The sequence below is a fragment of the Crassostrea angulata genome, chromosome 1 (genome assembly GCF_025612915.1).
Source record: "Crassostrea angulata isolate pt1a10 chromosome 1, ASM2561291v2, whole genome shotgun sequence".
NCBI classification, from domain to species: Eukaryota; Metazoa; Mollusca; class Bivalvia; order Ostreida; family Ostreidae; genus Magallana; species Magallana angulata.
In genome coordinates, this window is record NC_069111.1 from 43,596,640 (window position 1) to 43,614,929 (window position 18,290).

General features: G+C 31.4%; 1 protein-coding gene and 1 long non-coding RNA gene across 5 annotated transcripts in view; both read right to left on the minus strand.

The window, feature by feature from the left end:
- Positions 1-6,999, minus strand: part of LOC128193000 (protein TANC2-like) — a 48,387-nt gene extending 41,388 nt beyond the window's left edge. Inside the window, exons 1-2 of one of the 4 annotated variants that reach the window (XM_052817199.1) lie at positions 6,927-6,999; positions 992-1,066 (exon numbers count right to left, since the gene is read on the minus strand). The gene's annotated coding sequence lies outside the window, so the exon portion shown is untranslated. Of the gene's footprint in view, positions 1-553; positions 668-991; positions 1,067-3,759; positions 3,811-6,926 lie in introns of those variants that run through there. The other 3 variants (XM_052817356.1, XM_052817282.1, XM_052866360.1) reach the window with 3 other exon arrangements.
- Positions 7,000-9,130: 2,131 nt separating this feature from the next.
- On the minus strand, positions 9,131-14,187 carry LOC128155932 (uncharacterized). Its single transcript, XR_008239662.1, has 3 exons — positions 14,117-14,187; positions 11,805-12,011; positions 9,131-9,154 (listed from the first exon to the last, which is right to left on the minus strand). It is a non-coding gene; the product is annotated as an uncharacterized LOC128155932 (long non-coding RNA).
- Between the last annotated feature and the right edge of the window lie 4,103 nt (positions 14,188-18,290).

Sequence of the window (18,290 nt, forward strand, 5' to 3'; positions counted from 1 at the left end):
TCATATTTTAAAGCACAATTTTTTTTTTTTTTTTTTTTTTTTTTTTTTAAATCTAAAAGAAAACGTGCATGCTCAAATAAAAAAATAGAGGAATAAAATTAATTTTTATTTATGAATGAAGCCTCTCTCTGCAGGAATGAATGGGTTTTCTGTGAGCTGTTTTGTGGGAATTTTAAAGAATGTCGAGACGAATACGAGATAAAAAGATGCAGTAGATATGTGCCAATGCATGTTGAGCCATTAAATGCACATGCAACAAAGAACAATTCAAACCGGACAAAGAGCAGGTAGACGACTGATCTGATCAAACAAAAACATGTCCAACAACATGGACTGAAGATTCCAACACAAGGAACAAGATACAAAACTTATTCACCAAGAAATATGTTTACTTCATGGCCATATAATGTTAGTTTGGTCATCTGCCCATCAATCATGTGAAAACATTCTAGTTTTAATTAAGAACATGCATTCCCTCCAAACAAAACACTGTCAGATCAAGACCTGGGAGTTTTGAAAAATGTATCATTAAGTGAAGAAACCAAATAAATACCTGAGAATTTCTTTGATATCTTCAAAGGTGACAAGTCTTATTTCTTCTTGCTATGCTGCCAATCCTTGTACACTGTAGCTCCACCAGTATTGCATAAGTATGGTTTTCTTTTGATATCGGAATCAGCTTGTGTAGGAATTTTTACAGTGCTTTAACTCTGCACACATTTTGACGATAAATGCACATTACACTTAATTGACAAATAGCGAAACAACATTGCACAAATTGCAGTTATTAGTCTATGTAATTGTCACACACCCACCTCTTAATCTATTAAAAGTATGGGAGGAAGGAATATCTATTTTTTTTTCTCGCAATGAATCATATACAGTTTCTAAACTTTTTTCATATTGCTTAGAAGTCATACCGATAAACAAAATACCAAAGTCTAGAATTATATCCCTAAGATTTTTTTAATCAAAAGTTTGATATACTTACCAGGTATCTGTATGCTCTAGGTTTTTGCAAAGCAGCACTTTATAAAGCAGCATTCATGAACTTCAAACATTCAATCTACAACAGAGATGGTTGAAAATAGAGTACTATGTCTATATTATGGTTATTTGCAACTTAATGGCTGTGGAGTACATAGCTTTATACACACATCAAGCATTAGAACAGAAGTCATTAACACTTGATCTAGCTATAGCTGTACTGCACAGTTTACAAAGAGCAATGTATTGTTCACACACACATAAAAAACCCTAATATTACTTAAACCTATATAAAAATGTCATTTTTGAGGAATCATGAAAATTTTATAACCAATTTAATAAAATTACCGTAAGGTAAACATGGTAAATAATAATATGTATTCCTTGCATTACTTTAGCATTAACTTCAATTTGAACAATTAGATTTTTTAATATGATTATAAATAAACTGTGTTACACAAATTCAAATGTGTATATCACAATATAAAAATATTAATGCTGAATAACATGATCAAAACGTAGAACTAAACTTAACTCCATTGAGTATATTACTTAAGATATTTGTACAAAATATGGTTATATAAATGTATATACCGTATATGTACAAATATGTACAATATATTATTCTTATTTCTGATCAAGATCGAGATATACATCTTTTTCTGGTGTTTATGTTGAACGTGGCAAAATGATTGCATTATTTTCCTTGCAAACTTTATAAAATAAATGACTTGTTTTGATCATTTTAGTCTGATTAAAAACATGCCTCTTCATACAGGGAGGAGGGGGGGGGGGTGTTTTTAAACCAATCTATTTCAATACCTATATTCAACTTTTTAAAGGTCTTTCTAAGGGCACTGGGGATCCATATTCATTTATATAGACACTATTGCTATATAAACACAAAACTCTACATTGATTTCATTTCCTGTGTTACTGGTCTGCATTTCTAAAGAGTTCTGTGATAGGCTATCAGCACTAGTGTTTACTTTAGAGTTTAATGTCAACAATTTTTCCTTTTTCGCCAGAAAGGAATGATTGTAAGAAAACATTTGCATATGAATAAATTCATAAGGTAAATTTATTCAAAAGAATTGACCAATCAAAATATACTTTCGTCACAAGCTAAGAAAAAAGAAATCAAGAATGATTACAAATATATAAACCCTTCCATATGTACAAGTAAATGCATATACATTTGTACATGTACATGGCGAGCATTTTGAATACATTTTTCCTCGACAATTAAAATTCTCATCCTGCCCGTGTGCTACCTGCCAGTGAGCAAAGGTAGATAACTCCTAAATCAAAACATCTAACCTAACACTATATGGGTTTACAAGATGTCAGCATTTTCTAAAGCCATGGTGCCCATTGATTTTCTGTAAATATTCCTCAAGTTATTTATCAAAATTTCAATTTTTTGTGTCTTCAACAATGAAATTTGACTTCAAGCTATTAGAATCATGGACCAGGTCTTAATTGGTTTAAATCTTTACAATATACACCATGAAATGTCGTACGTACGTTACAGATGAGACAATCTGGATAATTTATGGACATGTTTTTGCTTTGTGACACATACATGTACATGTACTTATATTGCTTATTAACAACAGTTCCATCAAACTAAATGTTTCACCTTAAATTACGCTTTTAACAATATTACCTTTTAGTAATTGCAGGGGCTGACAATGGACATGAAAATTAGCTTGCTAACTAGTATATATACATTATCAGAAAAATCTTGAACAAATTTTTTCAATATAATTTTTCTCTAGAAAGACCATGACATTTTACATTTACATATAAATATCACACAAGACACAATTTTCCCACAGCTCTTAATCAATGCTGACATGTTAATTCAGGAGAAAACAGTTACATTGCTTCTAAGCTGGATACATAATGCACTTAATGATACCTATAATACACATTATATACATAATTTTGTTACAATGCCAAATCACTGAAAACAGCACTGCTGCCATTACCTCCCTTAGGAATGCCAAATCTATGACACCTAATTCATATGTCTTGCCCTTGTATAACCCTGCAATTGACTGAAAACATGTGTATGCCATAACAGTTAGCATTATCCCAAGTGTCAACTCAAGTATATATTCAATGTATAAGCAGGGTTCAAAATAACAGCCAGTCAATGGATGGTGTCTTTTTCAGGATTGAAAATGGGTATTACATGTAATAGTAAAATTTTATTATAAATGATAATCAGATGAGGCAAACTTTGATCAGGGTAGACTCATTTTGAGTGTAACCAGTCCACTATACTACCGGGTAGCTGGTATTTTAGGAAGTTTCCAACTATAACAAAAGTCTGTTCCTACAGCTCCTATTAAGCATTATCTTCATATATCTTATGTCAATTAAGAACACATTCATGCAATTATATATCAAAATTTCATCAAAATTTCAATCCAAACACTTGAACACAACAGATCACCAATTAAAAGGTTTTGATTATCAACACACGTACATCCTGTAATAAAACTTCACAAATAAAGTCAACCCAGGAAACAAAAACTATAGGCAAGACCTGCAACTCCACATATTCTTTACACTCTTATCTATATACATATACGTATGAGTTAATGTTATACAAATTGACATATATCTAAGCCAAGTTACTGGTAAAGAGCTATAAAGATAATAATCAAGCTGAGAAAAATAGTAATTATTTTATGTTACCAATATTTTAAAAGAATCATATGACTCGGGCTCGAAGAAACTTGATTAAGTTCGTATACATACCACTCTCGAAAGCAGAAGAAAAATGTACATGTTTCCATGCACTCACACAAACATGTAAATATATGACTAAACTTCCTCCCTTCTAGAATTATTTCCACTGTGTGCCTATAATCAGCGCTAAAATAAGGCGCCATACAAATGCCAAAAGCATGTGTCTGTACAGAATGTGTAAACTGGTATTTGCCAATTCTTAATTCAATATTTCCAGTTCATCAGGAAAACATCTCAATCTCCTCTACATTAAGGTTGAGGACTAGCTACATGTACCTGTATATCTATTTTTCTTCACTCATAGGAAGCACCCCCCCCCCCACCAAAAGCTTAATTTTGCTGCCCTGGTCACTTATTGCTTTACTATCTAGTGTCAAAGTGGCCATTTATCACAGCAGGTATCAATTAAATCTGAATTTTCTCTCACCGCTCTCAATATGATACTACAGTTGCTGAGCATCTGTAATATTGTGGCCAGAATCTGGATCTTATCTGATTTTATGAAGCAGTTATGACTTTCTCTATAGAGTATCTTAATACAATTTATTTTCCTTCACACACACATATAAATAAATCAAGTAATTTATATATCAGTTAGCAACTGCAGATTAGCACTGTGTTTTATATCTTAAGTCAGTACATGTGTGTAGATAAAATTTTAAGTTTAAATCAATTTGATAAACATGTACCGGTACATACATTAACTTTTTAGTTTATGCAAATGAAATGTGAAAAGTGTACACCAATCCACCCTTTATTCCTATAATGCACATCATTTCTCACTTTTATCTCCAAGATTTTCTTCCAGATTTTTTTTTAACATATCAGGCTCCTACGACTGAATATGAATTTATTACTCTACAATCACAAACTCATTATCATGGGTTTCACTTGTTGACATCCGAACTATAAAATGCTGTCAATGAATGTCACTTTGACAACACTTTACATCTACTTTTAAAACCATATACTTTAGAAAAAGCTGTACAAATTTTTCAAGCAAAAGCTTTTACAAGCACAAGTGCTGTGTGTTTTATTGATTTCAACACTTACAAGGCCCTCCTCACGATCACTTATAATTAATCATTCTTTAAATGACCCAAGATTTACAGGCTTTGAGTGAAAGACAACACATTGGAAACATGATAAAAACTGAAGACTCACTTGGTCTTCACAGTCATAAATGCTCTTTATTATCATATCACATCAAGTCATATCTAAAGTAGAAAAATAGCCTATCTATAGCAACCTTAGTCTAACTGTGTCACAAGTTTCAGGGGGTTTAAAAGAGTCAGCAAAACTATAGGTCCTAAAATCTTGCAATGTATGCCGTTATTAATATTGGATTGAGCAATACTTCAAACTATTGGCCCTTAGAAGCATATCAGTTTGGGGTACATGTGTCCCTAAATGAGAGTAGTCAAAGTGATGTCAGAGGAACAGAAAATCAGATATCAAATAACATAATTTTACTTGAATTGTGTAAAATTTGCATTCTTTTATGTCTTCATATAATTCTTCTTTTCTGTATATTCCAAAGTTCCAAATTCTAACCTATCCATAACTTTACATATACTTTACATTTTATGTTCTCTTCACACTAATCGTACATAAATCTTGCCCATCAACCACCCCATCTAATGAAACAGAATATTCTAATTTCTACCCTAGCTACTTCAGCTCCTCTGACACATATCTTACAATAGATTCATCAGCCTGCTAGCTAGCTAGACCCCTACCTGCCAGCACGTGCAAACTCCATTACTACAGATATAAACCTATTAATCAGATTCACCATTGCTAAGAGCCGATAACATGCTGACAACTTAATCACCTGCATGTCTCTGGATGTGCATGCACCTCCGCCAGGTAAAACTTTCATTCAGAAAAAACTGAGTCAGACATTTACAACAGCCAGACAAAACAAGCTCTCCATGAAGCCTCAAAGTCCACATAATGTCAATTGATTTCATGAATTCTGTTTTTATCTCCACCCCTCACAGTAAACATCAGTGTTTATTCAATTAAAAGTATACTACTACATGCACGGAAAATCAATCTGAATCTCGTCTGCACTGTCAGAAGTGCAGTGGAGTGAAAATTTCAGTTGCTAAATTGAAATATAATCAAACATTTCTTTTTTACAGACCAGTAATATATATATAGTATATAAATTTATAAATAAATAGTAATTGGTAATTTTTTCTTAGTTTATTCATTTGAAACTATTTAATATTTGCATCAGCCTAAAGACTATAACAATTCAGATACAGGTAGTCATCAGCATTCATTCAAAAAATGATTGCATGAGGATTGGGTAAAATTGACAATGCTGTATTATTCAAACCATCCTTCACAATACAAAAATAGAAAATCATTTGCACAGTCTAATTATAGTCATTCCTCAATCCAGGATTATTATTATTCATTAAGGTTTGCTATACAGTACAGATTAGTTCTGCTAGCGAATGATACAGCAGCTGTGTTTATTGTTTACTCAAAGTTGGCAATTAAGCCATAGACTTTCCTTCTTCATTTGATCTTAAATACCACATATCTTGTCTTCACTTTTCATCATCTATTTACTAGCAATCCCAATCTTTCATCTAATCCAATCAGCCGTTTACAAGTTTTCACCATTGCCTTGACTCAATGGGTTATGGAAGTACAAAGAAATGGGGCTATGAGTAAATTACATAAGGGTCGGTAGTTTGGTCATGGAAGGGGTGATTCAAAGAATCTGAGGAAAACAACTAGAGCAATATTTAATTACAGTACTGCTAACAATTCATGCCTATAACTCCAGTTTGAAAGTTTTAGTCAGAAATGAGTTGATCAGTACATAAATGTAAAACAAGAAGAGCAGATACCTTGATGATATCATCAACAATTTATTCCTTGTTAAAATGCAAGGTTTGTTGAATTTTAGTGCACTAATGTTATACATTATCAAAAATATCACTCATTTCCTGCCATATTGTACCAAATATTCCACATACAGTACGGTAAATTAACAGGTGTTCATAGATACAGACTGCAACTCATGCATTTTATATTTCTAAACAATTATATAACTAAATGTCATAATTTCCCACATCATATGCAGTTGTGCTGACAAGCTTGATGAATTTTTGATGCATATTAAATATAAATATACAACTGAATGCAAACCTTACCTACATTGATGTCAATCTCCAGGCTTGCACCCAACCAATACATGTGTATGACACTAGAGCCCAGGAACGTACTTCTATTAAAGGTCATATGAAACGATATCCTGACCATATTGAGTTATATACGGGAATGGGTTCATAAGTGCCTATTTAATAAGACTGACATTGTTTTTTGGATATTTTATGCAAAATGTGAGCGCCACAGTCGATCAAAATTACTTAATCGGGAAAAGGAACATTGACTTACGCGGCTTACCTCCCTTGCTTATGACGTCAGTAAGACCCATCGCCTTATAAAGCTATGTTGTGAATACAAATATCCATGTCATTTTGCAGCATTTTAAAAGAAAAAAAATACTATTTTATATAAAAACTTGTATAATTATACAATAATCAACCACGTCAATATTTTTTCTCTCAAGAAATGAAATCGTGTGCGTTTTTATTTACATGTAATAGCGTGTACATAATGATATTCAGTTTCGAGACTGCAGGGAGAATAAATGATTTTCTTCATAGATCCACATGCAAGTATAATATAATTTTAATATAAGCATATTTATATGTTTTATTTTGATCTTTTTAATGAAATTGACAAATTCAAAAATAAGTCTGATCGTTTTTTCCCATTTGCACGTTCATGCAATTCATTAAGATTTTTTTTTCTAAACAACTTGTAGGCCTCACTGTGCCTCATTCGCTTCACGATTATATTGTTTGTTTCACTTTCAAATTCACAAATATGTTACCATTTAATTATTTTTAGCCTAAGAGAAATTTCTTCAAATGTTTTGTTTTTGAAACGTGTACTTGAATGTGCAGTGTTTTGATTTTAAAACGTGTATGTGCGGTGTTTACTCACAGATCTCTTTTATCTCACTTTCTTCCGCAATGTTTTCTTTCGGTTTTTTTTTTTTATCATTATTGATGCTTGTTCTTAATAAAATCTGTTGATTATCTTCACATTCGTTCACAACTACTTTTATCAAACAACCGATTTATTTTACCGATACATTTCTAAATCCTTAAATGTACAATATTTGTAACTTAATTCCACTTGCCACCGTACTGTCGATTTTGTTATTTTTGCATCGTACGACTGTTTATTACTCGGTCACTTTTAATGTTAATTCAAGTTATGATATCTCTCTCTGTATATTTTCTATCATATTTTTCCCTTTTCATTTTTTTTGTTAAATTTTTCCATCAATTCCATTTTTTTTTATTTGTTGTTCCTAATATACTTGCCATTCAGCAAGGGCAACTATCGTTTTTAATAGTTGAAAGTCAATTTAAGGAAACGGATTAATATAAGTTGTAACAACTTGTTTCCGAATCCTGTTTGCATTATTTATTGTTTATATTGATGTACAATTCAAAATGAAATAAAGTTTAAACTAAATCCTTAAATGCCATATTTCCGCGATCTAATTTAATAAAACGTTAATACACGTGTACACAAAGTATTTTCTAAAGATATTGCTACATGTATATATCAATAAGTCAGAAATTTATATTATTTCGAAATAATATTTAAGAATAATTTTGCGGCATTTTATAGCAGCTCTTAAATACAAACTATGTACACAATGCCTCAAACATTTTCATTGGCCTGCCTTATATACTTTTTTATGTGACAAAATAAATCAAATCAATTTAAATGCTTTAATTCCCTTTAAATGTAGCTCAATCATTATACGTACCGAAGAAGAAAATGATGTTTCTATTTCAAAAGGATAATTCATTAATCAGCTGTAAATGTTGGAGCATTTCTTTCGTTAAATTTCCACTCCAGTACGGGATCTTCATCATGATTTTACTTTTGTGAGAAGCTGATATTAGATTTATTCATTAACGACCAATTAAAACTAAGTCATCTGTAGGCTACTACGAAATCAAATGATCTCATTTGAAAAGAAAGACACGTTCATATATGCAAAAATTACTAAAATTTAATCGATAAACTACTGTAAAATTAAACTAGTTTTAATGCATTGTTTACATCGGTGGGTCTTTGTGACGTCATAAATCCACAAAATCAAGAACGATAAGCGGGCAAGAATTTTTTCAGGTGCTCAGTTTTCACGGTTATTTCTCAGTAATGCAAAGGCAAAAAAATCTTACATCATGTATTTTAACATTTGTTTATACCAAGTTTAATATTCATGAAAGAAAATCATAGTGTTAAAAATCGTTTCATATGACCTTTAAAGGGAGATGGTTCAAAATACCTGTCAAAATCACAGATCAGATTTTATCTCTAAAAATTCAAACATGAGAAAAACTTTACAAGCAGCAAAAGGTAATTAAATCAAATTGGGGCAGGTTTAATGGGATTAAAGATCAAAATCTCTTGCATTGCGCACTGCAAAAATTGCACATGATGTATTTGGATTATCAATAAGCAGAGTTTTTTTCTGTATTTAATTATAGGTCCCAGATTGTGAGGCATAATCAATAGAGTGTCATCAAAGGAATGCCCATTACCTGGACAAATATTTATCAAGTTGTTATACACTATTAAAACAGCATTCACATTTCTCTCACAAATTATCACAGCTGTTTCCCTAACTTCAATCCATGAAAAAGTTATGGTAAAAAAAAATCACATTTCAACATTCATTTTATACTCTACTTTTTTCTACAGAATACATTGTAAATGATGATTGCTTACGCTATGAATATATTCAATGTTGTCTTAAACTTATACTTTGTTTTTTTCAAAAAATCCATATTGAATTTGGTCAGCAAATTTCCTTGCAAGTGAGAACAATGTAGACCTCTTGAAAAATTTCATAAATTATTATCAAACCAAATATGTGAGGTATGCTAAAAGATAGTAAAGATTTCACAGAAATGACCATATCACTTTATCAAGTGGCCTAGATTGCCCAAAAACAAACAACATCATAATCCTAATAATTAATTTTGTCTGTTTGTAGACCTCTGAAAAAACATCAAACCCAGTTTGAGAAATTACCCTGGTTTCTTTAAGTTGCAATAGCTTCGAAAAGCAAAGAGACACATTACATAATTTGTCCTTGGTTTTGTGAAATAACATTTATTTGCACTGAAAGTCTTGACAACTGGAAACAGACTCTAGTTATTAAGCCCTGTTATCACTGTGAGTTGACATCTTATTTTTTTCTATCCAGTTTTTTTCTCACATGTGCTGATAATGCCATAGGCAATTTTCTACTAAAATAAGAGTAAGAAAGCAGAAGTGCTAAAATACATAAAATCAACCACATAACAAAGTCAAACATGTATCTGTAATAATGGAGTACTTTGATTTCATTTTATTCATGGGGGGGGGGCAACAATTTTTGATAATTTACTAGAATCTAACAGTTTCAAAGGGCCGTAAATTTGTAAACATAAATTTTCGATTAGAATGAGAGAGAGAGAGAGAGAGAGAGAGAGAGGGCAAGAAAGAGAGAGAGAACACACAAATGAAAAATTTTGTGGAACCTTAGACATGTACAGGTATAAGATACATTTGGGTATAATATTGTAGCATTATCAATTTCAAGCTAGTATTACAGTATATTTGGTTTACCTAAGACATAAGATGCTCATGATTATACATGTATATAAAAATTACAGTCATATTAAACCTGCATTTACTGAAAAATGTGTATCATATTGCAATGCTGTAAACTAAAACTTCAGAACACCAGATGGGTACTGTAGCTACATGTATAGAATTTTCACTGGCAGGTACTGCATTTATGTACGTGCATGTTTATAGTACTAGACACTACTGAAAACCACCCAGAGGAGGTTTGCTTTTTTCTGTAACAATGGCTCGCTAATTTTGACTGAGTTTTCATTTATATTTCTAGACGAACCAAAGCCTGACTTTTTGTGCAACAAAATTTAAGTACTTTTTATTATGTGGTTTACTTGTTCATACATGCATATCATATAATAGGAATTCAACACATGATTGCAATTTAAATAAATAATCTGATGCTATTGTAAATTTCACTGTATCTTCAATCAATGCAACATTAAAGAAATAATTAAGGGCTATTAAAGTTCGACATGATTGATTTAGGATCAAACATTATAGGGCAAAATAAATCATTCAAGTGCAGCAATTACCTACAGTCAAGGTATTTATGTGTGGAATTTTAATAATCCTTCCTCTATATTAAGGTATGGTATTCCTAATATTAATTATCATAAACAAAATTTAAAAGAAAATGACTTTCTGTACATTTTATAATTTATTTGAGAAAAAAACCTCATCATTTTAAGTTTAAGATCTCAAATGGATAGGAAGTGCATGGTAAAAAATTGGTTCTATGTGATTACATTCTGTGGAAGTCGAAATAGTTTCATTGTATTTATGAAATACTTCATCAAGTACTAATCATGTACCAACAACAAACTTAATAACTCAAACATCTCCATTCTTGAAAATAGACTGGAACGTCATGTGGTAATATTGATAAAAATACAGCATTTGTCAAGTACAAAATATAGCAATAAAGCAATCATCATACATGCATATACCGATAGATAGGATATTATCCTGCAAATGTACATGCATATTTTCAGTACGTCATTTAAACTTTTATCTTTCCTAATGATTTTTTTTCATCTAAAACTCTTTGGAAAGTGATCTTACTTGTGTATAAACACTAAACATGTAACCCCCAAAATTAACCAAATCTGAGTCACTGCCCTATTTCCACTGAAACAAAATCTCCCACAATTTTACTACGTCCGACAGGTTCAACAACTGTTAGCTGAAGGGCAAATCGTACTTCTTCACTCCTTCTAAGATCTAAGTGAAGTACGGCATGTTAGAGTGAAACCATGTAAATTATCACTATAAGTAAGAGAAGACTAAAAACTCAATCAGTTTCTTACCTTGTAGCGATCAGGATGTGATCGGCTCATTCACTATAGTCTGATAAGATCCAGTCACAACTCAGCAAACCGCAAAACTCTCTTCATTGTTAAATTCCTGGGGAAGAAATTTGTGTGTGACCTTATGTCAACTGTGAAAACAGGTATTCACGGGGGCCCACCTGAAGGAACACTACACTCAGGTAAATGGCCTGGATAACTTTAAACCTGTGAAATATGGATTAGATAAGTATATGCATTTCACAACAAATGCTAGAATAAATGTTTTCATTGCGAGTAAATCAACAGAAATGTTTACTTTTGTATAAATGCAGAGTAACACATACCGGTACCTATACTTTTCAATTATTGAAAATGTTAGAGCATTTCATGCATTGAAGTAATTTAAGTTAAACAATGATTTACAAACACTAGTAGTTAAATAAGAACAATAAATTCCAGTATCAACTGTTGAAGTTCAAGATTCATTGATTCATTTCATATATATTATACATGTACATGATGCAGTTATATAATCATGCACTCAGAAGTAGAAACCTTCAGTGAAATGATTCATACCACTGATAAGACATGATTATAAGTTTATAACCATAAAAGACCAGTCATAGTTTTGCAAGCTTATCTACAGGTGCACACAACCCTTAATATACCATCTAAAATAATGTCTATATAAACCTAGCCTAGTTTTCCATGTATTATACATTATACCGGTAGCCTATAAAAATATTTTTGTCTGTAACTATTAGGGCCAAAAAGTTTTGTTTTGCACGGTAGTTAAAATACTTATCCATATTTTTTAATTCAGATTCCTATGTTTTTAAGAGTTTGTGTATACCAGTTACAGAAAATTGATTGCAACCAATTTTGAACTTTTTCGTATAAGGATTATTATACTGTTTACAAATGTTCCGCTCATCATTTTATTTTTAACAAAAGAACATAAAATTTCATTAATTCTTACAGTTGTTAACAATCTAATTAATCTTTCAACTCCACATTAGTCAATTCAAATAAATTAAGTCTGAAAAACTTGTAAACAAATGGCATGCGGTACATGTATTACAGTCCCTGAAAGGTTGTAATTTCCCACTTGAACAGAGAGTTATCGGTCAGCGCATGCTGAGTAAAAAAGTGGGCGCACTCTAAGCAAACGGTGAGCACACCCTGAACAGAATTTGGTGAGCGCTTATGAACAGTGGTCATATTATTATAATATTATATTTCATATTATTATAAGTATATTAAGTTTTATACTGGCCAATAGTTTACATTGTAAATAATGTAATTTCAATAGTATGAAAGCCCATTGAGCTTATTTTCGAAAGGAAAAAAATATTTTTTTTTTGCAAACGCGAAGCTTTTGTGAATAAACAAAAAACGTTTGTGAATAAACCTGAAACTTTTGCAATTAACCAAGAACTTTCGTGAAAAGCAAAACGCATAACTTTAACGTATAAACGCATAACTTTTGCAAATTAACACGGTAGCTTTGCAAATAAGTGCGAAACTTGCTTTATTTAAAATTTAATATGTTTGTTTTCAGTCATGGTTCTTCATAGGAGTTCTTCTATAAAATGACAACATTTATATAATGGTTTCATGTTTATTCGCCAAAGTAATGTTATCGCGAAAGTAATATATTCATGAGAGTTTCGCGGTATATCGCAAAAATTTTGCATTATTTCGCAAAAAAAACCCCCTTCTTTTTACCTACGAAAATGAGCTCAATGGGCTTTTGTACATTAAGCAATCATTGTATTGACTTAAAAAAAGGATTACATTTATTGTAATATTTTTCTATACAATCTGTAGGCTGATAGGCCTTTACATGCATGTTGAATGTCCAAGCATCAATAGCTTCTGCTGTTATACAGCTTTGACCATAACATAGACATTGTCAAAATTTAGAAGATAGAGTATGGATTTAATTATGTTTATCTTTCACAAGTTGGCCTACCATGCCTATGCAGCATGTGTAACTTTAAGAAATTCTAAAAAAAAATAATCTAATCTGCTATATAAGAGTTTTAATTAAGTGTTGCATGTTGATGCATAAGAAATTTTTTTTTACTAAATGTGAGGTATGTTACAAAAACCCTTGACACAATGAGTATAAATATAATCAAATGTGTCACATGTGCCAGTCAGTGGAGCAACCGTGTTGCAACGGACCAAAGAGCAGTAACTCCTGCAGATTCGTACTGTCAACACTTGCTCTTTTACTCGGGATTTGTAATTGACTACTTCAAATGAAGTGTGCAGACCATATATGTCTCCAATACTTTTAAACCATCATTTTACACTAATAATACCATATTCCAGCAAAAGAATTCTTCGGAGTTTAAAGTTTAACCTTCGTGCTTACTGCTTACTTACTTTCCCTCGTCTGCAACTTTAATTTTTTTGATAAGTCGCACTGATAGGCATTCCATATTGAACATGTTGATACAAATCTACAGAATCTTTTGGAAATCATAACTAAATGCATTATAAAAATAAAATATTTAAATAATCGCGCCAACAATCCCAGTTAAAGCAAATTATTGGAAAATTCAAAGATTGATTCTTTGGATCGACATACCAAATCAACACACATGCGTGATTCAATATCCGGTTGACAGAGGACAATGTTGACAGACGGTGGCAACGAAAACTAACAGATATTTATTGCTTGCAAGGTAAAGACAATCGCAGAAAAATGTTTTTGAAAAGTTGTGCACCTGTTTTGTTCTTTGTTGAAATTATTTTGTTTGCGTTGTGCATTTTCGTTAAACCGGTATGTTTGTTATCGCACTTTCATATTCCGTTAGGCCAATATTCAATACACATGCATTGAAGCAGAACAGCAGTCGAAGTATGACTCATACTGCATCAGCATGATCAGCCACTTTTGTTAAGATCAGCTCAAAAAAATCTAGTCACAAAACCAAAAACAAAGGCAAAGTAATATTTTTTTATACTATGTCAAAATATTTTTTATTTTATATATAGTACACTTATAATTAAAGTAATTGAAATATGACAGCTGTATGAGAGATAATTGTGTATTAAAATTTTCTGTTCAACTTAAAACATTTAGGTGGGGTTTTAAAACTTGAAATTGCTTATTTAAATCATGCACAGATGTGTATTTATTTGACTTACATGCAGATACTTTTACAAATTTTGCTTTGCCTGATCAATTAAATTTTTAATTAATTTTGGTTAATTCAGATTAAAACATTTAAAATGGTTTATTGCTTTATATTTGTCACATCCATATCCAACTTATTTCCTATATCAAGCAAAGTTATGGTCCTTTGACTTAAGTTCCTTGTACTTTCATATATCTATATTAATATTTGATAGTTAATTAAAAATAGAAAATATGCCAGATGTTTTAATATATCATACAACTAATTTCATAATTCAAAAAAAAAATTTAGAGAAATAATTATACATGTGCATATATTATTAAGGTGCATGTTTTAAACAATTTGAATACTTTACAAGGTTCGATCAATTTTGTTTAATATATGTAATATAAACACTTGCCGAAGTACAGTCAAGTTTGATAAACAAGCCAGAGGTCTTAAGTTTATCAAATCTGTGACAGTCAAGCAATTCATGCTTTTTTTGAAGTGCCTTTATCAAACATGGGTTTTGCTTTTTAAGGGAGGAGAATGTGATCTGTAGTACGTATGTCTGCCTATATATCATAAGGTATTTTATTATCAGACAATATTTGCAGACCTGTGTCAGCTCTTTTTTTTCCAGGCCCAACCTTTTACTAGGAAGTGTAAAATCTGTCTTTGTAAAAGTGGAAATCAATATATCATATACTTTGGTATTTGATACATTGTAAAAATGTATTTTTTATTTCTTATTTGTTTTCTTGGTCAGTATTCTCATACATTAAAGATATAGTAAGGAGAGAAATTACACAGACAAATAATCCTATATATGTATTGAAATCAAGAATGTGAATATTAGAATATGTTTAATTATAATGATAAAAAACCCCCCACCATAAATCAATCTAATTGCTAGCTTGTTGGGAGCAGACTGGAAAAAAGACCCTTGGCTCGCAAAGATGCCAAAATCAGAAATGTACACTTATTTCAATCACTATGATAAACTCACTTTACTAATTAAGATAAATGCCGTTAGAAAACACTGAAAGACAAAGACAGAGTTTCAAACTACAGCAAAACTCGAATAAAATGAACATGGATTTAACAAATTGATGGCTATTACGAATTATTATGCATGTCCTGGCAAACCCAGAGGAAATAGCAGTATATAACGAACACGGTTATAGCGAATTTACGGATATAACGAAGTAATTTTTAGACCCCCACTGACAAATTTTTAAAGTATTGTATCATTTATATATTAATGAATATTTTCCATTACAATTAATTTCATTGAAGATACATGAAACTTTAAGATGAAGAGGTTATACATTGACATTTTTTGTAAACGACATTAATATTAATTTTATAACCTACGATAATTTAAAGCTACCTAATTATTTTATAATGATTTGAATGCTATAAGATTTTTTACGAATTCGCTATAACCAGAAAACGAATTACGGCTATAACTTAATTTTTTCTATGGTCCCTTGAAATTTGCTATAAACAAGTATAAATGAAAATTGTCAATTAGAAATAGCATACAGTCTTATATACCCATGCAGTACTGTATATGCATCATATTCACTGCCAAAAAATATGCAGAGATCTCTATGATTGCAATTTTAAAAAAATATAATGTTATATGTGACATGTAAAAGAGATGGGAACTAACGCAACAAAGAAGCATAATAAAACAGTACTCTTCTGATTTTCTTCATGCTAAATTCTCAATGAACAATTAGATAGTGATAATTTGGCACAGACACAAATGTATGTATAGTTATATAGGTAGTGGATTATAAAAACGATAACTTGGATAAGGCAGCTAGAATGAAGCTTACTTCTTGTCGTGCTCTAAATTTTGGCACACAAGTTTACCTGTGTTGACATTTAGGGGGTTTACTTATATCTTTCCTATAAGGTAGATATTGAATGGCATCTTTGTTTAAATGCTGAGGCAGGGCTTCCTGTGATTAGCCTGATTCCGTAGCCCTCCAAATAGCCTGTTGTGTATACACTACATTAAGATAAGGCCCAGCCTGTCTACTGCAGGTGTAGTTTCTGTATTTGATGTTGGAAGTGCAGATAAACATCACTCATTTGTGATTTTATTGTCAGGATTTATCAGAAAATCGACTGTAATCATTGATAATGCTCCCGGAAACCCTTTCACTGTTAGTTTCTCTTGGCAATCTCATAGTAATAGCCAATTTACCAGTTGAACAATAACCTCAGACTGGCATAGAGCATTTGGTCTGTTTGTTTGGTTTTGTTGCATTTGTTTGTGTGTATATAAGTTTGTTGTGTTTGCATGATTATATGGCCCTAAGATTGAAGATGGGTGAGGGGAAGTAAAGTGTTTTTTTATCTTTCTCTGCTTAAATTTTAACTATAAATGGTTCAAAAACAGATGTGCATGTATTAATTCCCATCAACTTTTGAACTACACAAGGTGGATAAGTAATTTATTTAGATTATTAAGATGAAAGGTCAAGGTCAAAGCTCAATGTCATTTATCAAGGTAACGATATGGTCATATTAATCAAAGAGGTAGCTGTTTGAATTTGTTCTGAATTTAAGTCATTGCTTATTCTTATATGTACCAGCTAGGGTATATATGTATGAAGATTTGCATATGCTAACAAAAGGCAATGTGTTAATTATGTTGAAGCTCATTGTGTGTTAGTTAATTTGAAAAGTTGCAAATGTGTGGAAGGATTGAATGGGAATTTAAACCTTTGTAAATGTTATAATTTTCAACGCCAGAGAGAGAGAGAGAGAGGGGGTGGTGGTGGATAGATTTCATTTTTCCAGAATACTTTACATTGTTTTGGCTACCATACCAGGTTTGTTAGTCTATATATACACCACTGAAATTAAATCAGCCTTGACGGATCATGAAATTTGTTGTCAGCAACATTTAGATCTAAAGTTGATTCATCTGTGCTGTAAAAATTCCCTCCAAAGATATCAGTTTCACTTTATAATGATTTCCATTAAAACCTGCCAGCCCAGAACCCGATTCCTGTCCATGAAGAAATTCTTTACATGTTGTTGAGTTGGTGCATACAATATTGCTCTTTCTCTCTCTTTCCCTGAACTAAAGTGAGATTTCATGAGATAAACTTCAGCCAAAAATTTATGTTTCCTTTTTGGAACCGTGTGTATTTAAACCAGTTGTAAAAAAAAAAAAAAGATTAAAATTACAATTGGCTTTGTGATGGTGGTAGACTTTTGGTTGAAGAAGAATTTATAACGCTTTTGCGTAATGTTAATATGGATATTGAGTTGACATTGCGAAGTGTTGATAAAGTGTTTATTTTTCTAGAGCTGTATATTCTACCTGTTCAGTGGTTTTATCAGTGTT